We start from the raw sequence: 19,027 nt of genomic DNA, 5'->3' as shown, positions 1-19,027 counted from the left end.
ACACCAGCAACAGCAACTGGAGGGAAGCTGTGCTGGGGATGGATAAGGCTAGTTGCTCTCCCCCGGTTAAACAGAGAGAATCACCAATTTCGTTATTTTTGCATTATTTCCAAAACCCATTTGACCAGGCAACAGTGGAACCAAAGGATATGTGTAGAGACATTCAGCATGGGAAATGCAGCCTCCAAAACACTTTCAACTCTGTTAAAACAATTATCTGTCTCCAGCCTAAGAGAGCACTTTCTGTTATACTCTCCTTTTACCCAGTTTGTACTGAGCATGTAAAAAGGCATCCTTGGTGGCCCTTTCAGTTTTGCAAGCAGGAGTGCAGATATGTTTTAGTGTATTTCCTTAAAATTGTTTTCATTGAGTTTTATTACATCCCATTTCACTAGAAGGAAGACAGACTCCACCAATAAAATCAAATACACAGGGAAATAAGACAAATGCATTTTTGAAAGGAGAACTAATCAGAGCTTATGAGCACCGAAACAAACCTGCTAAGTGCCCAAACCCTGAGTTGAGAGTTAGAAACCCTGAGTTGAGTTTAAAGGGACCAAAACTTGGCATTCCAGCATCATTAGGTGGCCTCTGTAGAATCCAAGGGAAAGAGTTGTAGTATGCAAGGACAAGGCAGTGGAGTGGAATCAGGAATACTAATAGTTTAATGAAATAGACAGTATGTACAGAGAGGCAAATGCAGACTGCTTTTCCATGCTCTTGCAGCTGGCTGTTTGTTAGCTCCGCCTCTACTCCCAGACTGGAATACAAGTAACTAAAGCCCCATTCAAAAGCTGGCCTGGATCAAGGAATGGATGAACCAAAACACCACAGTCTCTCCAGGTACAACCTCTTCTTTTCTCTGCTGAGAGTGGGGTGCTTGCAGACTTGGTTGAGCTCTAGCTTTGGATCCCTTACCTAAGGAATCTGAATTCCCAGCCTCAAAGATAGAGTCAGGTGCCAAGTACTTTTCCTTCAATGGCCTGAATAATGATCTCTAGTTTGGGGTCTGCAGGATCTTTGAGGCAAACTCCTGCTGGCCTTCCTCTGTCGAGGCCCATGTGTCTCAGAATTACTGTCTGAATGGCCTGGCGATCAGTACATGAGAGGAATGTTCTACAATGCTGGTTTTGAAGGTAGTTTGCATCATCCCTCTGGTCTTTGGACTACATGTTTTCATTGCTTTTGTAATTGTGTAACCATTCTGTATGGTGTTTCCTAACAGTGAACTGGTTGGGCAGAAACACTGCTTTGGAGACTTTATCACATGCATAATCCTGAAGGGTTTTGTTTGTTTGATTGGTCCTCTTCTGTTTGCTTGCAGTGATTCTGTGCTTGTCAGTTCCACTCTCCACCTCCCAGTTGTGTCTGTGAGAATCGGTGAATCTAGCCTTTAATTACTGTGGTGGAAAAATAAAAGATGGTTGGATTAACTTTCCAGGCAAACTCAGATGGCACATTCCTTGTCCTCCTTGGCTTTTTCTGGCTATGTATAATGCATTCTAAAAGAAGTGTAAAATGATATAGTCATAGAGGCTATATGGACAGGGGCCCATTTGAGCAGCTTAATTAATCTGATCTGAAAGGGTTGCTGAATTGCAAACATTTTGTCTTGCTTTGAAAATAAACCCTCTTGTTTGAGGGCATCTTCCCGCCTCCCTTTTGATGCCAAGCTCTTTCCAAGACAGACTTTCTCAGAGAAAATAATGTGTATCAAGGATCAAGTATATCTCTTTCAGTTAAATCCATAATGCTGCTTGCCTGAAGTCTCTGGGTTTAACCTGGCATAGGTTCAGAGTGGAACTATGTATTATGATCAAAATGTGAAAGCAACCTGGCTCAGATGAGAAACATCCACTCATCTCCCCTTCTTCCTTCCTTAGAGCAATTGATTAGCCAAAGTTTCCCAGATTACCATCTCCTCTAACCAGCAAACAGATTTACAGAGCAATCTTATTTGTGTTTACTTAGCCATCTCTCTCACTAGGTTCAATGGGGCTTACTCCTAGTAAGTGTGGATGGCAGCTTTGATCAGACCTTCTAGCAGAGACAATAAGGTTGTTTTCTGAGGCATGGGGAGGGCATCCTAACTTGACTGCCGCCCAATTGCTGAAGAAAATACGGCGCCTTTGTTGGGAGGGGTAAGTAAAGCCCCCCTGTCCTTATTGGAAGCCCCCACCCCAGTGCCGGACCGCAGCTCTGCGGTTCCGTGCACACCCCTAGAGATGAGTTCTTGAAGGCCCCTGAAGAGAATGAAAGCAGACCATCTGCTCAGGAAGGGTCATGAAGCCTCAGCCACCGTCATCAGAGCTGCCGCCACAAATTCCATTTTTGCCAGAGCGTCTATGCTCTGGGCCAAGGAGTTGGTAAAGTTGGTGCCCCCTAAGAATGTGAGACTTCTCCAGGGTCTTTACAAACTGGCTAGGGCCGCGGCATTGATGGCTGATTCCAGTCTCGATTGCCTACAACATGCCTCCCATGCAATGGCCATGGGTGTTGCAGTTAGGCGAGGTCTCTGGTTGCAACATTGGAAGGTCGATAATAAGTCCAAAGTAGCCCTGGCAGCAACCTCCTTTTTAGGGGGAAAGTTATTTGGCGAGTCTCTAGAACCTGTGTTAGTGGAGACCAGTGATAAGAAGAAGGCGATGCCCACTGGGCGTGGGGATTCTCGTAGGGGGTTAAGAGGCAGTTCTTCCTCCTTTCATGCTTCCTTTCGTCCCTACAGGAATTTCACCTTCCGTGGCTCCTGGAGGGCCCCTTGGTCGGGCAGAAGCCAAGGGGCAAACAGAAACAGGTCCAGTGCCTTCTCCAGCGCACATGACGCCAAGAACCATAAGCCATGACTCATTCCTGGTGGGGGGCTGCCTTCTGGATTTCTCAAACAGGTGGGGGCTCTCCACTTCCGATCGGTGGGTGATGCATACAGTCACCCACGGTTATTTCATAGACTTTGTCCAAACTCCTCACGATTATCTGTTCTTGACTCCTGTTTCCAAAAACAATTCCAAACATCTCCTGATGGAGCAGGCAATCAACCATCTCTTAGAGATTCGGGCTATAGAGATGGTCCCAGAGTCGGAGTCCGGATGGGGCGTGTACTCCCTGCTTTTCTTGGTTCCCAAGAAGGACGGCTCCTGGCGGGCAATTTTGAACTTAAAGCGTCTGAACAGGTTCGTGAGGAAAAGAACCTTTCGAGAGGAGTCTCTGAAGTCTATCAAGCGGGCGGTCCATCCAAAAGATTGGCTTTCTTCGATAGACTTATCAGAGGCCTACCTCCATGTTCCCGTTCATCCGAGCAGTCGGCGTTATCTGAGGTTTGCCTACGGTTGGCAGCACTACCAGTACAGGGCGCTTCCCTTCGGTCAGTCATCTGCCCCTTGTGTCTTCACAAAACTGATGGTCGCTGTAATAGCTTATGCCCGCCAGCAGGGCATACACGCCTATCCGTATTTGGACGACGTCCTCGTGAGGTCGGAGTCCCATCAGCAGGCCGTTAATGTTTCCCGCACGGTGCAGATCCTGGAGGCACACGGGTTCATCATCAACAAGAACAAGAGTCACCTTCAGCCCTCCCGTGTGCTTCAACATCTGGGAGTGCTCTTCAACACGGAGGAGGCCTCAGTCTCCCTTCCGTTGGAGTGGTAGAACAAGCTCAAATCCGCTGTTGCTCCTTGGATGGTGAAGAGGAAGGGAGATCTGATGTCGCTGGCGCAAATCCTGGGTCAGATGATTGCATGCCTGGATTGCATGCCCTGGGCCAGGTGGCATTCAAGGCCCCTCCAGTGGTTTCTCCTCCCTTTCCAGTCATCGATAATGGAGAAGCTCCATGTGTCCTTATCCCTGCCGAGCAAAGTCAGAGACTTGTTCCATTGGTGGCTCTCCCTGGCTCTGCAATCGGGCCTTCCCTTGGACGATCCTCGGAAGATCATAGTTACGACGGATGCCAGTCTGTCTGGCTGGGGGGCACACTGTTCAGGCAACCACGCACAGGGGGTGTGGGAACCGAGGGATCTTCATTTCAACATAAATTGGCTGGAATTGAAGGCCGTTCGTCTTGCTCTTCTACATTTTCAAGACCTTGTGCGGAGGCGTCACGTTCTAATAAGAACAGACAATGTCACAGCCAAAGCTCATGTGAACCATCAGGGTGGCACCGAGTCTCGGGCACTGATGAAGGAGGCGGACCTGCTTTTGGCGTGGGCGGAGGTGAACTTGTGTTCTCTGACAGCCGAGCATCTCAGCGGACAGGAGAACATCCAAGCGGACTGGCTAAGCCGCCAGAGGATGGATCCGGCAGAGTGGTCTCTGCTTCCAGAGGTGTTTGATCTTCTATCAGTCAGGTTTGGGAATCCTCTGGTGGACCTATTCGCCTCCACGACCAATGCCAAAATTCCAAGGTTTTTCACCAGGCACCTCTGCAGTCAGGCGGAGCAAGTGGATGCTCTAGTCTCGCCATGGCCTCCCGGGCTGCTCTACGCCTTTCCACCAGTTCCCATTCTGGGCTTAGTGATACGGAAGATCATGACAGAAAAGGCGGTAGTCATACTAATTGCTCCATACTGCCGCGCAGACCTTGGTTCTCCAATCTGATGACCGTGTCGATCTGGCCTCCGTGGCCGCTCCCATCCAGGAGGGACCTGTTGTCGCAGAGTCCTCTATTCCACCCAGATGTCGAATGGCTGAGACTTCACGCCTGGTGGTTGAGCACGAGAGCCTAGTTCGAAGAGGTTATTCCAAGGGTGTACAAGATACTATTCTGGTATCCGGTAGATCTTCCACTTCTCGCATATACCAACTTACCTGGGCTGCTTTTGTGGCTTGGTCAGCGGCGCGTCTGGTCTCTCCGGTGGTGGCAGGGGTTCTGGAGGTTTTAGATTTCCTCCAGTCAGGTTTGGATAAGGGTCTCCGCCCAAATACCTTAAGATGCCAGGTGTCTGCCCATGCCTCGGTTCTGGATTTGAGGGATCCTAGCTCTCAGGGTTTGTATTCTCATCTCACTAGGTTTTTGCGGGGTGCAAACAACTTAGCTCCCCCTCCAATTAACAGGTTTCCCACTTGGGATTTGAATGTTGTTTTGAACGCCTTGACCAAATCTCCCTTTGAACCTATCAATTCCATTGCTTTGCATTGGCTATCTTTTAAAGTTTTATTTTTGGTAGCCATAACATCCTCAAGAAGGGTTTCGGAGTTAGCCGCTCTCTCAGTTAGAGATGAGTTATGTGTTTTCCAAAAAGAGGCGGTTGTTTTAAAGCTGGACCCCACCTTTTAACTTAAAGTAAACTCTATTTTTCACAGAAGTCAGGAAGTTGTGTTGCCATCTTTTTGTCCAAAGCCGGTTCACCCAAAGGAGCGGGTCTGGCATAAGTTGGATGTTCGAAGAGCATTGAGAGTTCATATCAGTAGGACTAAAGCCTTCAGGAAGACTGATTATCTGTTTGTTTCTTTTCAGACTCGTTCTCTCGGTTCCAAGGCTTCTAAGGTGTCCTTGGGACATTGGATTAGAGCCGCCATTTCCTCGGCTTATGAAGCAGGTGGTTTTTCTGTTCCTAAAGGTCTCACTGCTCATTCCACGAGAAGTGCAGCTGCATCGACAGCTTTTTCAGCTCTGGTCCCGTTAGAGGAGATCTGTAGGGTGGCCACGTGGAGTTCCATTACTCCTTTTGGTAAGCACTACAAGATTCCTTCCACCTATGAGTCTCAGGCGGTAGTTGGGAGGACGGTTTTACAGCAAGTGGTTTGAACATCCGCTTGTCCCTCCCTGTGCCTAGTTCTAGCTTGGTTATGTCCCGTCAAGTTAGGATGCCCTCCACATGCCTCAGAAAAAGAAACATTGGTAGACTTACCATGAAGTGTTCTTTTTCAAGGTATGGGGAGGGCATCCGGCCCTCCCGCGGATTCTGTATGTTGTGGGGTGCTGTCTTCGTCTGTGGGTGGCGGCCGACTCCCTGGGTTATAGTTTCTGCTATCCCTGTGGTTCTTTTCACTCCTGTTGTTTCAGAGTTTTTACCTTTTTGAGCTGTCTTAGTGTTCTATTTAGGTATTTTTGCAGTCCTGGAACTGGGATAATGGAGGCTGGCACGACATAGTGATATCAGAGAAGTTCTCTGATTGGTCCTGTCTTGAAGCATGAAGGGATTGACAACCTGTCAAGTTAGGATGCCCTCCCCATACCTCGAAAAAGAACACTTCACGGTAAGTCTACCAATGTTTCTTTCACCCAACCATTATACTCAGGGCTGGGGAGCGCTGGGGGGAAGGCAGGATCATTCTTATGTTCCCCCACATGACCTCCAGTTCTGCTGAAGCTGTGCTGCTCATGATCCATGCTACAGTGAGTGGATGACATGATCCACATTGCAGCGAGCAGCACAACCAGCTGGAGGCCAGGGGAATGAAGCCCAGCCTCCAGATATCCCACAATGCACCATGCAAGCAGAGTGGTGCATTGTGGAAACTCAGAGGCTGGGTTTCTCCTTTCCCTGACCTCTATTGCTTCAGTGGCTGCCAGCAGTCTGGCTGCCCACACAAGCCGGGAGTGAGGGAGGCAGCGTGTACGTGTTGTCCTCTCTCACTTTTAGCCCAGATTTATAACTCAGACTACCGAACCAAAGAGTGCTGTAAACAGGACCAGTTGGGGGTCCTTTGGACCCTCTGGAGTCAAAGCAGCTCTACCCAGGCAGGGCTGCACTACCCCAAGTAGAGCTAGTTATGAAAACATCATTGTTTGGGTGCAAGGACAAACTCCAGAAATTTTTTTTAAAATCACCCCTTTGCCCAATTCCTTTGAAATCTGCATGGTAGCCTCCTTGCACCCACCGGGCACTACCACCCACCACAACCTGCTCTGGGCCACCCTGGTTCCCTACCCACCCACCACAACTCACTTTGGCCACAAAATTGAGGTCCAAATCTCTGATTCTTTAGGTCCGAACCTAGGGTGATTTGTTTTGTACCCAAATTTGGGCCATTGAGGACAGGGGTGATTTGTTTTGTCTACAAATTACCTGAATCGGCCACATTCAGGTACACATTATTTTGTACCCAAATCGTTTTGCACATCCCTAATACATATGCACATCTGATATGATGCAGGGTCACATTTCAAGCCCTATGTGTGCTGTTTAGCAGGCCTGTGCAAAATCAGCTTGGTAAAATCGGACATTGTCCAGTTTTAGCCAAATCGGAGGCGTTCAGAGAGAGTTACAAGTTACACTGTCAACAGCATGGTGTGCTGTTGCTTGACTGTACTGCAGTCAAAATTCAGACTTCTCTGCCATTCCGAGTTGCTATGATGACCTTCTACAGAGAGGCTAAGGAAAGGAACATTATAATTCTTTGTCCCCAAGGAAGGTTTTCCTTTAGGGTTGCCTCAAAATGCATTTGGCTTCCATTTTTATACCTCTTCAGAAACAAATCTAATTTGGTACCAGCTTGAGGCTTGCCTCAGGCAGCTCTTTTTTTTAACGACAGTATTTTAGTTAAATTCTATTGTGGCAGAAATCCCAAATTTAAAAAAGGGCTGAACTGCAAACAGCATACTTCTTCCACCATCATATGTATTACCATGGCTATGGGAAAAACAAACGTGAGCAGGTGTTCTGAACTGATACATGGAACATGCAGATCTTAAGTAAGTGCTCTTCATATGATAGCGACGTGTCCTTTTGAGAGTACTCTATTTGAATGGCTTCTGATTCAGTATTGGCTTGGTTCTGGCATGTGCAGAGGCCAGAACTCAGCCACCGCTGAGCTGGTGGCTTGGTAAAGGAGCTGAGCTGAGCTGGTGGCTTGGTAAAGGAGGTAGGAGCGCACTTTGGGCTGCACCAGGAAGGGTGAGTAAGGAGCTTATTACCTCTCTTGCCACCCCGGCCTGGCCACCCCTTACCTTTAACAGGGTCCCCCACCCCTGGACTTGTAAAAGGGAATCCTCACCAGATTCCCCTTTACAAGTATAATGGCCACCCAAACCACCAACTGGTTTGGTCAGACTGGACCAGCTAGTTGGTTCCACAACTGGTTCGGTGCAACATGGTTCAGTTCGAATTGATTTGAATTTGAACTGAACCGTGTTTTTTGGTTCCATGCACACCCCTACATTTCTGCCTTTGAAGTTTGATAGTTGGCAGCAACACAATATTGGGGGTACAAAAAGAGGATGTTTCTTCAGTGGGTGGCGGGGGAACATCAGTAACTCTGCCATTTGTTGTCCAAATTGGATAAAGGTTGCAAGCATTATAGTCTCTTGGCAGTGGCACATGCGCGGTGGCTATCTGCATGGTCAGCATGGTGTTGCTGACTACGCAAATGGCCACTGGGCATGTGCCGTGGACAGGTGAGTGCTGTAGGCAGGGCAGCCACTGCACAGGATGTCAGGCAGGGCACCGCTCTTCCCCACGACATCCATGTGTTGTTGTGATTGGCCATTAAGACTTTTAAAGTTATCTCTTACTGCCCCCTGCCTCGCCAGCCACCACTGTCTCTTGGGAGGGCTTTCAGCACTCCAAAGTGCAGAGCAAGAGAGCCAGGTGTTTCTCTGCAGGTGCTTGGGATGAAATCATGATAAAGAACCCTAAGAAGGGAGAGGAGGAACTTTGGGAAGTTAGCATGTGGAGAGCCAGTTCAGCAGGCACCCAGCTGATTTCATCACAATCTTCCTCATGATGCTAAGTGTATTTCACTTTAAATTATGGTGCTGATTTCCAAATTTGCCTCTATGCATATAAATATAGCATATGCAATTTTTTGTCCCTTTGCCCTCTCTTTTTGGTGATGTGCACCAGTGGCCACCCTAACTCTCCACTTCAAGCTTTACAATGCAAAGCTTTTATTTCACCCAGCAACTTTACCCTGCTTCTCCCCAGTTGAGCTCCAAGTCCAGTTACTTTGTTTCAGCCTTACAGCAATCCAAAACGTTGGGAGCCTTTAGAGCTCTCTTTAAAACGTTTGCTTGTTAAAAAACTTGTGGCTGACTTGAGAGGACCGAGGACAATTTCCCATGCTGGGATCATCTCCTAGGAAGCTGAGCAGCATCGTCTCCTGCTTTCCTTACATCTTATCTGTTGATTGTATCTACCTTTTTGTCTCTGTTACTTGTATTTAAGATACTTCCAGGCATCATGTTCACTCCATGACAAAAAACCAGCAGTGTACCCTGCCATGCTCTTCCACTATGGTTGACTGTTTATTTGTGAGTAAATGTTGCTTTAATCTGCTGGCAGTTCCCTTCCCCCATAGTTTACTGCTGGGAATATTCCTGACTGCTCAGGAATCAGCAAATGATATTTCAGAATATATTCTGCTTCCAAGATTGTAAGCACCATTTTGTATCCCTAATAGCCAAGGGCCATTTCAAATGTCCCAAGGAAAAGCTCCTTGTGCAACAATCCATACTTAGTAGTTACATGAAAGTATAATATAAATGCCACAGCAGTTACCAATGATCTCCTTTTCAGTGGCATCCCTGGATCATCCCTTGATTCTGCGGCATCCCTAAACACAAGCCCTGTTTAGGTGCTAGTCCTCGATGGAAGACTAATGCCTGAGGAGTGGGGAGAATGGGAGCATGCTAGCTGGCCATACCCACTGCACCAAGATGCTTTCTGGCCCTGGATGTCTCTCTGAATACAGAAGGTGTGTCCAAAGAGCACATCAATGCAGGAGGTGTGGCTAACCATCACATCCCTGATTGTTTGTCTGTCTCAGGCATTGTTCCTGCACAGAAGACCAGCACCTAAACTAGGGATGTGCACAAATCTCGATTTGTGCACAGAACCGCATCATAGATTGGGCACCTTTAAAAGTGAGGAAAGCAGGTCTGTGTACCTGCTCCTCTGCCACTCCACACAGCTTCCTGCTGTGGCAGCATGCATGGCAGCACAGTGGTGGCATGCACATAGCCTCGCACATGCACAGCGGTCATTTGCATGATCAGCAGGGCATGCGGGGAGGCCACATGCATGCTGCTGCCATGCCACCATGGCACGAGGGGTGCTGGGGGCCCTCCGCAGCAGGAAGCTGTGTGGAGTGGTGGTGAAGCAGGTATGGACTTGCTCTCCTCACTTTTAAAGGTGCCCAATCTGTGATTCGAATCTGTGCACAAATATCGGTTTGTGCAGTTCGCTAACCTGAACAGGGCAGGCTACAGTTCTGGCCTTAAAGGAACTCTAGTTCATCTGGAAGAAGTTGATCCTCCTTATCTCAGCAGTTCATCCTTCTATTTATGTTGTTCTATATCTTCCTGCTCCTGTGTCACTCCGCCCGCCACATAGCTTTAAAAACTGCTGAACCAGACCTGTCAGTATATTTTTCTTCAGGTTTATAAATGAGGCTGTTTCGGTGAAGGACATGATATTAATGGACATTTTTGGCATGTTTGCTGCACTTTAGCCACCTGGATTCTTAGAGAGAAATGATCAGATACAACAAAATTAGAGAAATATCTCATTTTATACATACTATGAATGGAAAATTAATGTGAATGTCTTCCCACCCCCCTACAAAAGATGCAGTTTATATCCAACTCTTCTTTATTGCTCACTAAAAACCAAGTGGGGGGCGGGGTTGACCACTGATCATTTAATGTATTCCTAAATTAAAGAATGCTTTATATCATGTGGTTTTCTTCCCTCAGTATCAAGTCATGTACTCAGTGATTTGTCCTCATATGTTTTCAGAGATTTCTAATAATGTTTTTAAAAATTGGCGGTGGGGGGGAGTGATATACAATCCCTTCCCCCTTGACTCACCACAGTTTCCAGTTTGGGGATTTTGTTTGTTTTTGCAATTGGTCTTTGCAAGTTCCCAAAGCCTACTGCTGATCCCCGACCAGCCACCAGGCATGTTTAGGAGCAGGGAAGAGAGAGACAGGGTGGCTGACAGTGGTAGTCGTGGGGTGCAAACCTTAATATAAGGCAAATAATCATCTTTATTACGGTCCACGACCAGCATAAGACAGGTCATGATTCATAATAGTAAAAGCAAGTTATGGAACCATACAACTATACTGCTTTAAAATTGCTATTCTAATACTGTAAGACTATATTATAATACAATAAAACTGCTAGACTTTAGAAAAAAGGGCAGCAGTGAAATCATTAAAACCTTTTATAAACAGCTATATTTAAAAAGTTATGAGCATAAAAATATAATATAAAATGTAAAAAGCAGAGGCTAAAATGGAGTATGTAAAATAAATTAGCTAAATGGGGACACTAGAAGGAAAAGGTAAAATAGTCAGTAGTTTAAAGCTATGCAGAGCTGATACAAGGAGACGGACTGGCCGTCAAAGCCCAGCAGATCCTATACACTGCCATGCAGAACTTGGCAGTGTTAAACGTGAAGGCCAGGTCTTCATCTGAGAGCAACCTCCGGGTATAAGCATGGATTGGGTGTCCAGTGTACTTGAGACGTAACAGAAATATAAGCTTGGCCTGATTGTCTCTATGAAAGGGGCAGAAGAGGAATACATACTCTGTGGTTTCAACCTCCCTGGTGTCACAGGGGAAAAGCCTCTTCACAATGGGTATCTTTCTGTATCTGTCTCCCAGTACAGTGGAGGGGAGGGCATAAGAATGGGTGAGGGTGAAGGCCCTTCTGTGGTTTGAGGTTTCCAACTGTGTCAGGGGAGGCAGAGTATCTGTGTCTTTCCAAGGACAGGAAGGTTGGAGCCCTGCCTAGGTTGGCCTGGCGCTCAATGTCCATTATCCTCTGTTTGATGACTACTATCTCCTGGTCACAGTCCATAGCAAGCAGGAGAGAGTGGGGGAGAAGCTCAGGAACGTCCATTGAGTCCAAACGGCTCATTTTCGGGATGATTGAAAATTGTCTTGCACGGTCAAAGGGCCCAAGCCCCGATGGTTGAGGGATAATTTAAGCCAGAGGTTAAGAATGGTCATCCACACTCTGAACTCGTCCTTTATCATGCCCGTTTCCAAGCATAGGGCGGAATTTGAGGGCCGCTCTTAGAGTGCCACTTGGAGGGCCGCTCTTAGAAATCTGGACTGAACTCACTCCAGTGCGGCAAAGTTGGAGGGAGCCCCCGATTGGCACCATAGAGGAACTGCGCCAACTGCTTGGCCTCAAATAATTTGAGTGCTGCGGGGATGTATTGGCCACCTCTAGCTATCCTCATCTGGAGGAGAGCTGGTCTTCTGGTCGCAAGCATGAATTGTCCCCTTTGCTAAGCAAGGTCCACCCTGATTTGCATTTGAATGGGAGATATGTGTGAGCACTGCAAGATATTCCCCTCAGGGGATGGATCCACTCTGGGAGGAGGAGAAGGTTCCAAGCTCCCTCCCCGGCTTCTCCAAGATAGGGCTGAGAGAGTCTCCTGTCTGCAACCTTGGAGAAGCCGCTGCCAGGTGATACTGAGCTAGATGGGCCAATATTCTGACTTGGTATAAGGCAGCTTCCTATGTTCTTGAGGGTATTCTTGGTTGTTGGGGGGGGGTGGCAGAGCTGGCTGCTGAAAAGACTTGCAATGCTTCTAGATAGCTGCTGCCACCCAGAGAGGCATGGCTGAACTTGACAGGTTTATTTTATTTTTGGGAGGGGAGAGAGAAAGAGAGAGAGCCACCACCCCTAGTGTTGAGTGTACTAATGTGAGAGAGTACCCACCATGAGTACCACTAGTGTGAGAGGTTGGTGAACAGCACAGTTCCCTACCCCCCACCCCCCGCTGCCCTTTAGGCATGTTATGCAATATATAAGTCTCTCCAGGACTTATTGCCTGCTAACTGGGCAAAGAGGCACCTTTAAACGTGGTGATTCTCTTTATTTAGCAGGGGGAGAGTAACTGGCCCTATCCACCCCCAGCACAGTATCCCCCCAGTGACTGTTGCTGGTGTCTATCTTGTGTTTCTTTTTAGATTGTGAGCCCTTTGGGAAACAGATCCAGCTTACTTACTTATGCACTTATTTTATTTTATTTTATTTTATTCATTAATTCATGTATTCATTTATTTATTATTACTCTATGTAAACCACTTTGGAAACTTTTGTTGAAAAGCGATATATAAATATTTGTAGTAGTGGTGGTGGTAGTGATGGGCTACTAGTCTGAACTGTATTTTCCTTGTCACCGTATTCCTTTTGGAATGAAACAGTACAGCCAGTGCTGTGGTGTGGTTAGTGCTGGATTAGGATGATTGATTTGGGATACCCAAGTTCAAATCCCCACTCAGCCATGAAACTCATGCAAGATATAAATGTAAACTGAGCAAATATTTTGGGGAGGGAATTGGTACATCCATGTCCTCCTTGAAATTTGCCTGAGCTTATTTTAAAGCCATCAAGGCTGGTGACCATCATCCTGTGGCCGAGGATTCCATAGATTGGATTTGTGCTCTGCCTAAGGAGTTGTATTTATTCTCAAATTATCCTATTTCTTAGCAAAGTATGCATATATTGTACCAATTAGCATATGTAAATATTATGCAAAATTTTATGCAAAGTGGAGACTTTTTTAGTGAATATTTCTGCTTTTTTTGGTGACAGATTTTGACTATTTTCACCATCTGGACCTGGCAACCCTATCCATCAACAACAAAAAAAGTAAAAGCACCAAAAGCACTCTGGACATTCTGAAGAGATGAAAATGAGGTCATTCTCATGAGCAGCCCTACTCAGGTATGGCAGCACTAGCTTGGGTAGGGCTGGTCGTGAGAACCGCCAGGATCAGTCCCAATCCTGGCACTCCTCTGTTAGCCCAGATTTTGTATGCCCTCCTACCTTATTGCCTGATCACATGGAAGCTTGAGCTTCCGGCAGCCTGAGCTTCCATAGAGCTGGGTAGAAGGAGTGCCCGGCAGCGAGGAACTCCCTCAGTGCACTGCACTACTTGTGGGACTGCTTGCGCGTGAGTCATGTGGGCGTGTGGTGCAGCAGGGCCAGGAGCAGTCAAGGTCATTTGGAATAAGACAGGTAAGTTGCTGCCTCCCCCCCAGCCCTCCCTAGCCCCAGTCGTTGTGGTCGTGTGAACAACCTTCATGTTGAACAGCTCCCATTTTCACGATCTGCCAAAAAGGGCAGCAAAAGGGAGCTGGTTTTTGGAGAATCCAAAACTCAATGGGCCAAGGCTGCTACATAGTTAGTATGGGCTACCCAACTGGTTTCCAGTTGGTTGTTGGAAGGAAGTGAAAGAAATGCTGAAATGGTCTGCGACCAGGGTAATGAATCTGACATTCTGGTACTGAATCATTACACTCCTGAATGCTGCCATATAATTCTTTCTATTTCTAGTTTTCTTAAATAAATAAAAAAAATCCAGAAAATGGGGGGAAACCTAATGAGAAGCAGCACAAACTCCTGATTAAGCTTTTTAAATAACAAAGTTTAAGTTAAGCTCAGCAGGGCATAAAGAATTCCCAGTGCAGTGAATAGAGAATCATTACTCTGCACCACTTTTAATTTCTGCTTGGAATTTTCTGGTGGAGTGGTGTGGTTAATTAAATTGTGATTTCACATTTTATCTGCTGCAATTGTGCACTCACTGTTACTAACAAAATATTTTCAGGGGGCATTATAAGCGCTATCATTTTGTCCTGCTGCTATTTTACAAGGTATATTTTATGCTGACCAACATTCACTTAACTAGGAGTCCTCTCAACACCCTTCATAGTACATAGGCCTGCTTCACCTAGACGCCTTCTCCTCCTATGTGAAAATAAGGCCAATATATTTATGTATTCTATTTAATTTACATAAGGGAAAGCTATCAAATATATGTTTGTTTGTTTTTAAAAATATTATTGTCAAAACTTAAGGATAAGCAGTAAATGGAACATTTAGTTTTACTGTATAACTTGCATTCAAAGTTCAGTCCAGCATGGCATAAATTCCAAGTGCTACGGTATAATGGGGGTATTTCCAATTTTAATGCCATTTTAAATATTGATAATGGTTGTAATTCCCAAACCACTTACTCTGGCTGAATACAATTTATTTTCATATAGTTCCTCTGCCTGTGAATAGGGTTGTCAGCTTGTGATACAGGGATGGTACTTGCCCTCTTCACTGCTGGCCAAGACTGCAGCTGTTGTGCCTCCTCTCCTCTCTGCTTTCTTCATCTCTCCTCTCATCCACTTTCTTGCTTGCTGAGGGGAAGAGTAGGACATCATTCTGAAGCACAGCAGGTAGAGGAGAAGCGTGTACAGGAGGACTAGTAGAAGAACGGTCCAAGACAGCTATGGCAGCAACTGCAGTGGCGTATCAGGGGGAAACGGCGCCCAGGGCAAGCTCTGGCCGGCCCTGAAATGGTGCCCCCCACCCCCCCGGCGGCCCCCACATACCTGGGAGGGCGCAGCAGCGCCCCCAGGCGGCAGATCGCAGTGGCAGCGATTCGGTGGCGGCGGGGGGTCACCCGCCAAGTCGCCTGCCGAGTGCTGCGGGCATGCCGCGGCGGCGATGTGGCAGTGGTGTGGGCGGCGGTGGGTCGCCCGCCGAGTGCCGCGGTGGCTGGCTGGTGGCGATGGGCTGTAGCGCGGCCTGAGCGGCGGCGGATCGCCCGCTGAGGAGTTCAAGCAGAGCGATGCCGAGCCTGCCTTCTGGCCCGGCGTCACAACGCCGGGCCAGAAGGCAGGCTTGGCGTCACTCTGCCTGAACTCCTCGGCGGGCGATCCACCGCCGCTCGGGCCGTGCTACAGGCAGCCCGTCGCCGCCAGCCACCGCCGCACTCGGCGGGCAACCCGCCGCTGCCGCTCACCACTGCCACATCGCCGCCCGCCTGCTGCCACTCGGCGGGCAATCCAGGGGGGGCGGGGGGAAAGCCACTTTTTGGCGCCCCCACGTGGCCCGCCGGGGTGGCGCCCGGGGCACATGCCCCCCTGCCCCCTCTATCGTTACGCCCCTGAGCATCTGTGACCTTGCTTGATTAGGTGTACCACCTTGCAGCCTGGAAACCTTCCATCTACTTTTTCAATCTCTCAGTGCTGTAGGAGATTGACACTCCACCTGCCTATTTCCTCCATGGTCCTGTCAGCCTTCCACACACACTTACTGTGGTGGGCAGGACTTCAGGTGTGCCACACAGCAGGTGAAAGATGGCAGGACTAAAAGGGAATGGGCAGATGAGGTCACAACAGCCTTGTCTCCTACTGCATCAGCAGGGGCCTGCCCAGGTTGCAAGGTGGTCATTCTTGGCTTGGTTTCCCTTAGTGTTTAAAGAGACAAGCACGATCTCTAGGCAAGGTCCTGGAAAATGTAGTCATAAGCAGACAATGGGCTGATCTGGACAATATGTCCTCAACCTGTCTACATCATGCGGGAGAGGAGTCTGAGCATATGTATCTTTCCCTTTCACACACCTGAGCATCATCCCACCAGACAATCACATGCTGGTTGTTCATTCAAACTGCCCCTCAACACATGAATTAAATACTAATTATTTAAGACATTCTTCTCCCAAGTGATCATGTAGCAGCAGGACAATGCACCAGTGGGGGGTGGGGGAGACATGTGCACCCACACTTCTACCCCATGTGGTGTGGAGGCTCCATGGCCATATCCTGCAAATCAGTTCATTTAATACGTAACAACTTAAGAATGGGGGTTAGCAATCTCAGGCCATTCCAGTTTATTGAGGCACACAAACAGAAGAAACGGCCAACTCTGACATCTAAAAGTTAAACCAAAATGTAGATATGAATTGAGTCCTAGAGTATGATGTAAAAGAGCCCTATCTGGAACATGGTTTATCAACGTATTAAGGCAGCACACCGCTCATAACTTCTTAGTGAATCAGAAACTGCACATCTTCATGTGCAAATGCAATATGGTGGCGATTTATTTTTGTATATTAAAATTACAGTAAATTTTTGTTTGGCCTCGCTAGGGAAATTTCAAGGTAATTTTTGTCAACATGCTCCACAAGCAATGGATTTTCAAGAGCCTTAAGCTGAGGAAGCTTCTTCCTGCACCACTCTCTGAAGAAGAAATAACAATTCACCGTCTCACTCGAGAGGCTGCAGACAACTATAAAAACTATAAATATTTTCAAATGGAGCATTTAAAAGATTAGAAACTCCACCATGGAGAAATTGGGTGTCTCTCTCTCTCCCTCCCTCCCTCCCCCCACTTTTATTATGGAGTAGCACACACACACAAATTAAACAAAGGAACAGCGGTGGAAACCAGAAATGAAGTGAGAAACCTATAGTTACTAAATCTGAAGAACTGCTGAGCTAAGGATTAAGTAATGAAGTGTGGTTAAAACAAGAACAAGCCAAACATTCATAGCAAGTAGTGGGAGTGTAACAATAAATGTTAAAGCATTGCAGAGCTTAATTAACAAGTCGGTTCCATTGCTCCAAGGTGGGGGGAGCGGATACAGTGGAACCAAGATGCCATCTTGAAAGGACCCCTTTGTGCAACTGGCATTTTGATGAAGGGAGATCACCCCTGCCCTCCCCCCACAATGCTCCTTCTCTCTCAGCCTTTAGGAGGAAAGTGAAAGCTGCCCCTTTTATTCAGCCTTTTGTCCAATAAAACTTTCGCTGCATTGTTTTGTTTTTATGTTTTTATTGAATTGTTTTTATTTTGTTGTTAACTGCCCTGAGGTCTTAGGATGAAGGGCAGTATATAAATATTAGGGATGTGTTCTGATTTGCTTTGGTGCACATCCATGGGTGGCAAGGGGTTCCCTTAAGAGGGGGCGGGCAGGTCCTACCTGCCTGTCCTCCAAATCCTTGCCAGCCCACCATGGTGCTGTCTGAATGGAAATACTTCTGTGCAAGTGGCAGCTTGTGCCGATTGCCCCTCTAAAACGCTGTGCTGTGGTGAGGGGATGCGTCCCTGGTATCCCTCACATGGCATCGGCACATAAATGGCATTGACGCATGCACCAATGCCATTTATGTGCTGATGCCGTGCCCTCACATCCCCTCACCGCAGCATGGCGTTTTAGAGGGGCAAGCGGTACAAGCTGCCACTTGCATGGAAGTATTTCCATTGAGACAGCACCGTGGTGGGCTGGCGGGGTTTTAGAGGATGGGAAGGTAGGACCTGCCCACTCCCTTTTAAGGGAATTCCTTGCCCCATGCCAAAATGTTTCAGTGCCAGGGAACTGAAACGTTTCGGCGCCTCTCCAGAGAGGCACCAAAATGCTTCAAGCTCATCTCTAATAAATATAAATAAAATGAATAAATATTTACTGCAAGACTGCCCAGGCAAATTATACTGGCATAAGAGTGCCAATATAATTAAGATGAGTAGGGATGTGCGAACTCGCTCAAGCCAGTTTACCAACTGATAACAGGGCTGGTTCACCCTGGCCATTTGCTCAAATGGCCAGGGAGCATTATGGTGGCCTCCAAAATGGCAACCGCAGCCATGGAGAGGGCCAAAACGGCCCAAAAAATGTGCTAAACCGGCCCACAGAACAGTGGTGGAGGCTGCCAAGGGGAGAGGGAACTGCCAGAGACCCCCCTCATGGCCGTGGCAGCACCCACCAGAGGCCGCCAAACCCAGCGGTAAGTTGAAATTTTTGTTTCACTTTTAGAACCCCAAACCAGCTCAAATTTGAGCCGAGCTGGGGTTCCAGTTTGGGGGCACAAAACCAAACATGCCTGGTCCAATTTTAGTTCGGAACTGACTCAAACTGAACCAGGCAAACCGGTTTTGTGCCCTAAAGATGAGTTCTTTCATCATTCTACCAATATAAGCCCAGAACATTCTATTTGCCATAATATAACAGTTGCCTCTCAAATCTACCTGTCCTGATGCAGAAATCAACCAGGAGAGATGAGACATCATCTCTCCAAATCTAGTGCATACCTGTTGAAAAATGGATAAGAGACAACAGTTTAAATAGCAACTCCTTAGAGACTTATGTGAAGTGCAGTGTTATGGACTCATCCTGCAGCTGTTGAGAGGCAGCCCTGATGCTGTTCAGAAGCAAAGGTTGCAGAAGCAGTGCTACTGCAGGTTTCAACATTCATCCCAAGGGGGGAAACTGTGATGGTGCTGCCACTGCCATAATCACTGCTTCTGAACAGTGTCAGGACTGCCTTATGAGTCTGCAGCAGCCACAAGG

At 47.4% G+C, this 19,027-nt stretch overlaps 1 long non-coding RNA gene across 1 annotated transcript; it reads left to right on the top strand.

Annotated features, from left to right (window-relative positions):
• Positions 1 to 813: 813 nt before the first annotated feature.
• On the top strand, positions 814 to 17,359 carry LOC128347953 (uncharacterized). The gene is made up of 3 exons (XR_008317847.1): positions 814 to 843; positions 13,495 to 13,626; positions 16,829 to 17,359. It is a non-coding gene; the product is annotated as an uncharacterized LOC128347953 (long non-coding RNA).
• Positions 17,360 to 19,027: the final 1,668 nt, after the last annotated feature.

Source organism: Hemicordylus capensis, chromosome 2, assembly GCF_027244095.1.
Source record: "Hemicordylus capensis ecotype Gifberg chromosome 2, rHemCap1.1.pri, whole genome shotgun sequence".
Lineage (NCBI taxonomy): Eukaryota > Metazoa > Chordata > Lepidosauria > Squamata > Cordylidae > Hemicordylus > Hemicordylus capensis.
This window is presented reverse-complemented; position numbering and strand designations above follow the sequence as displayed.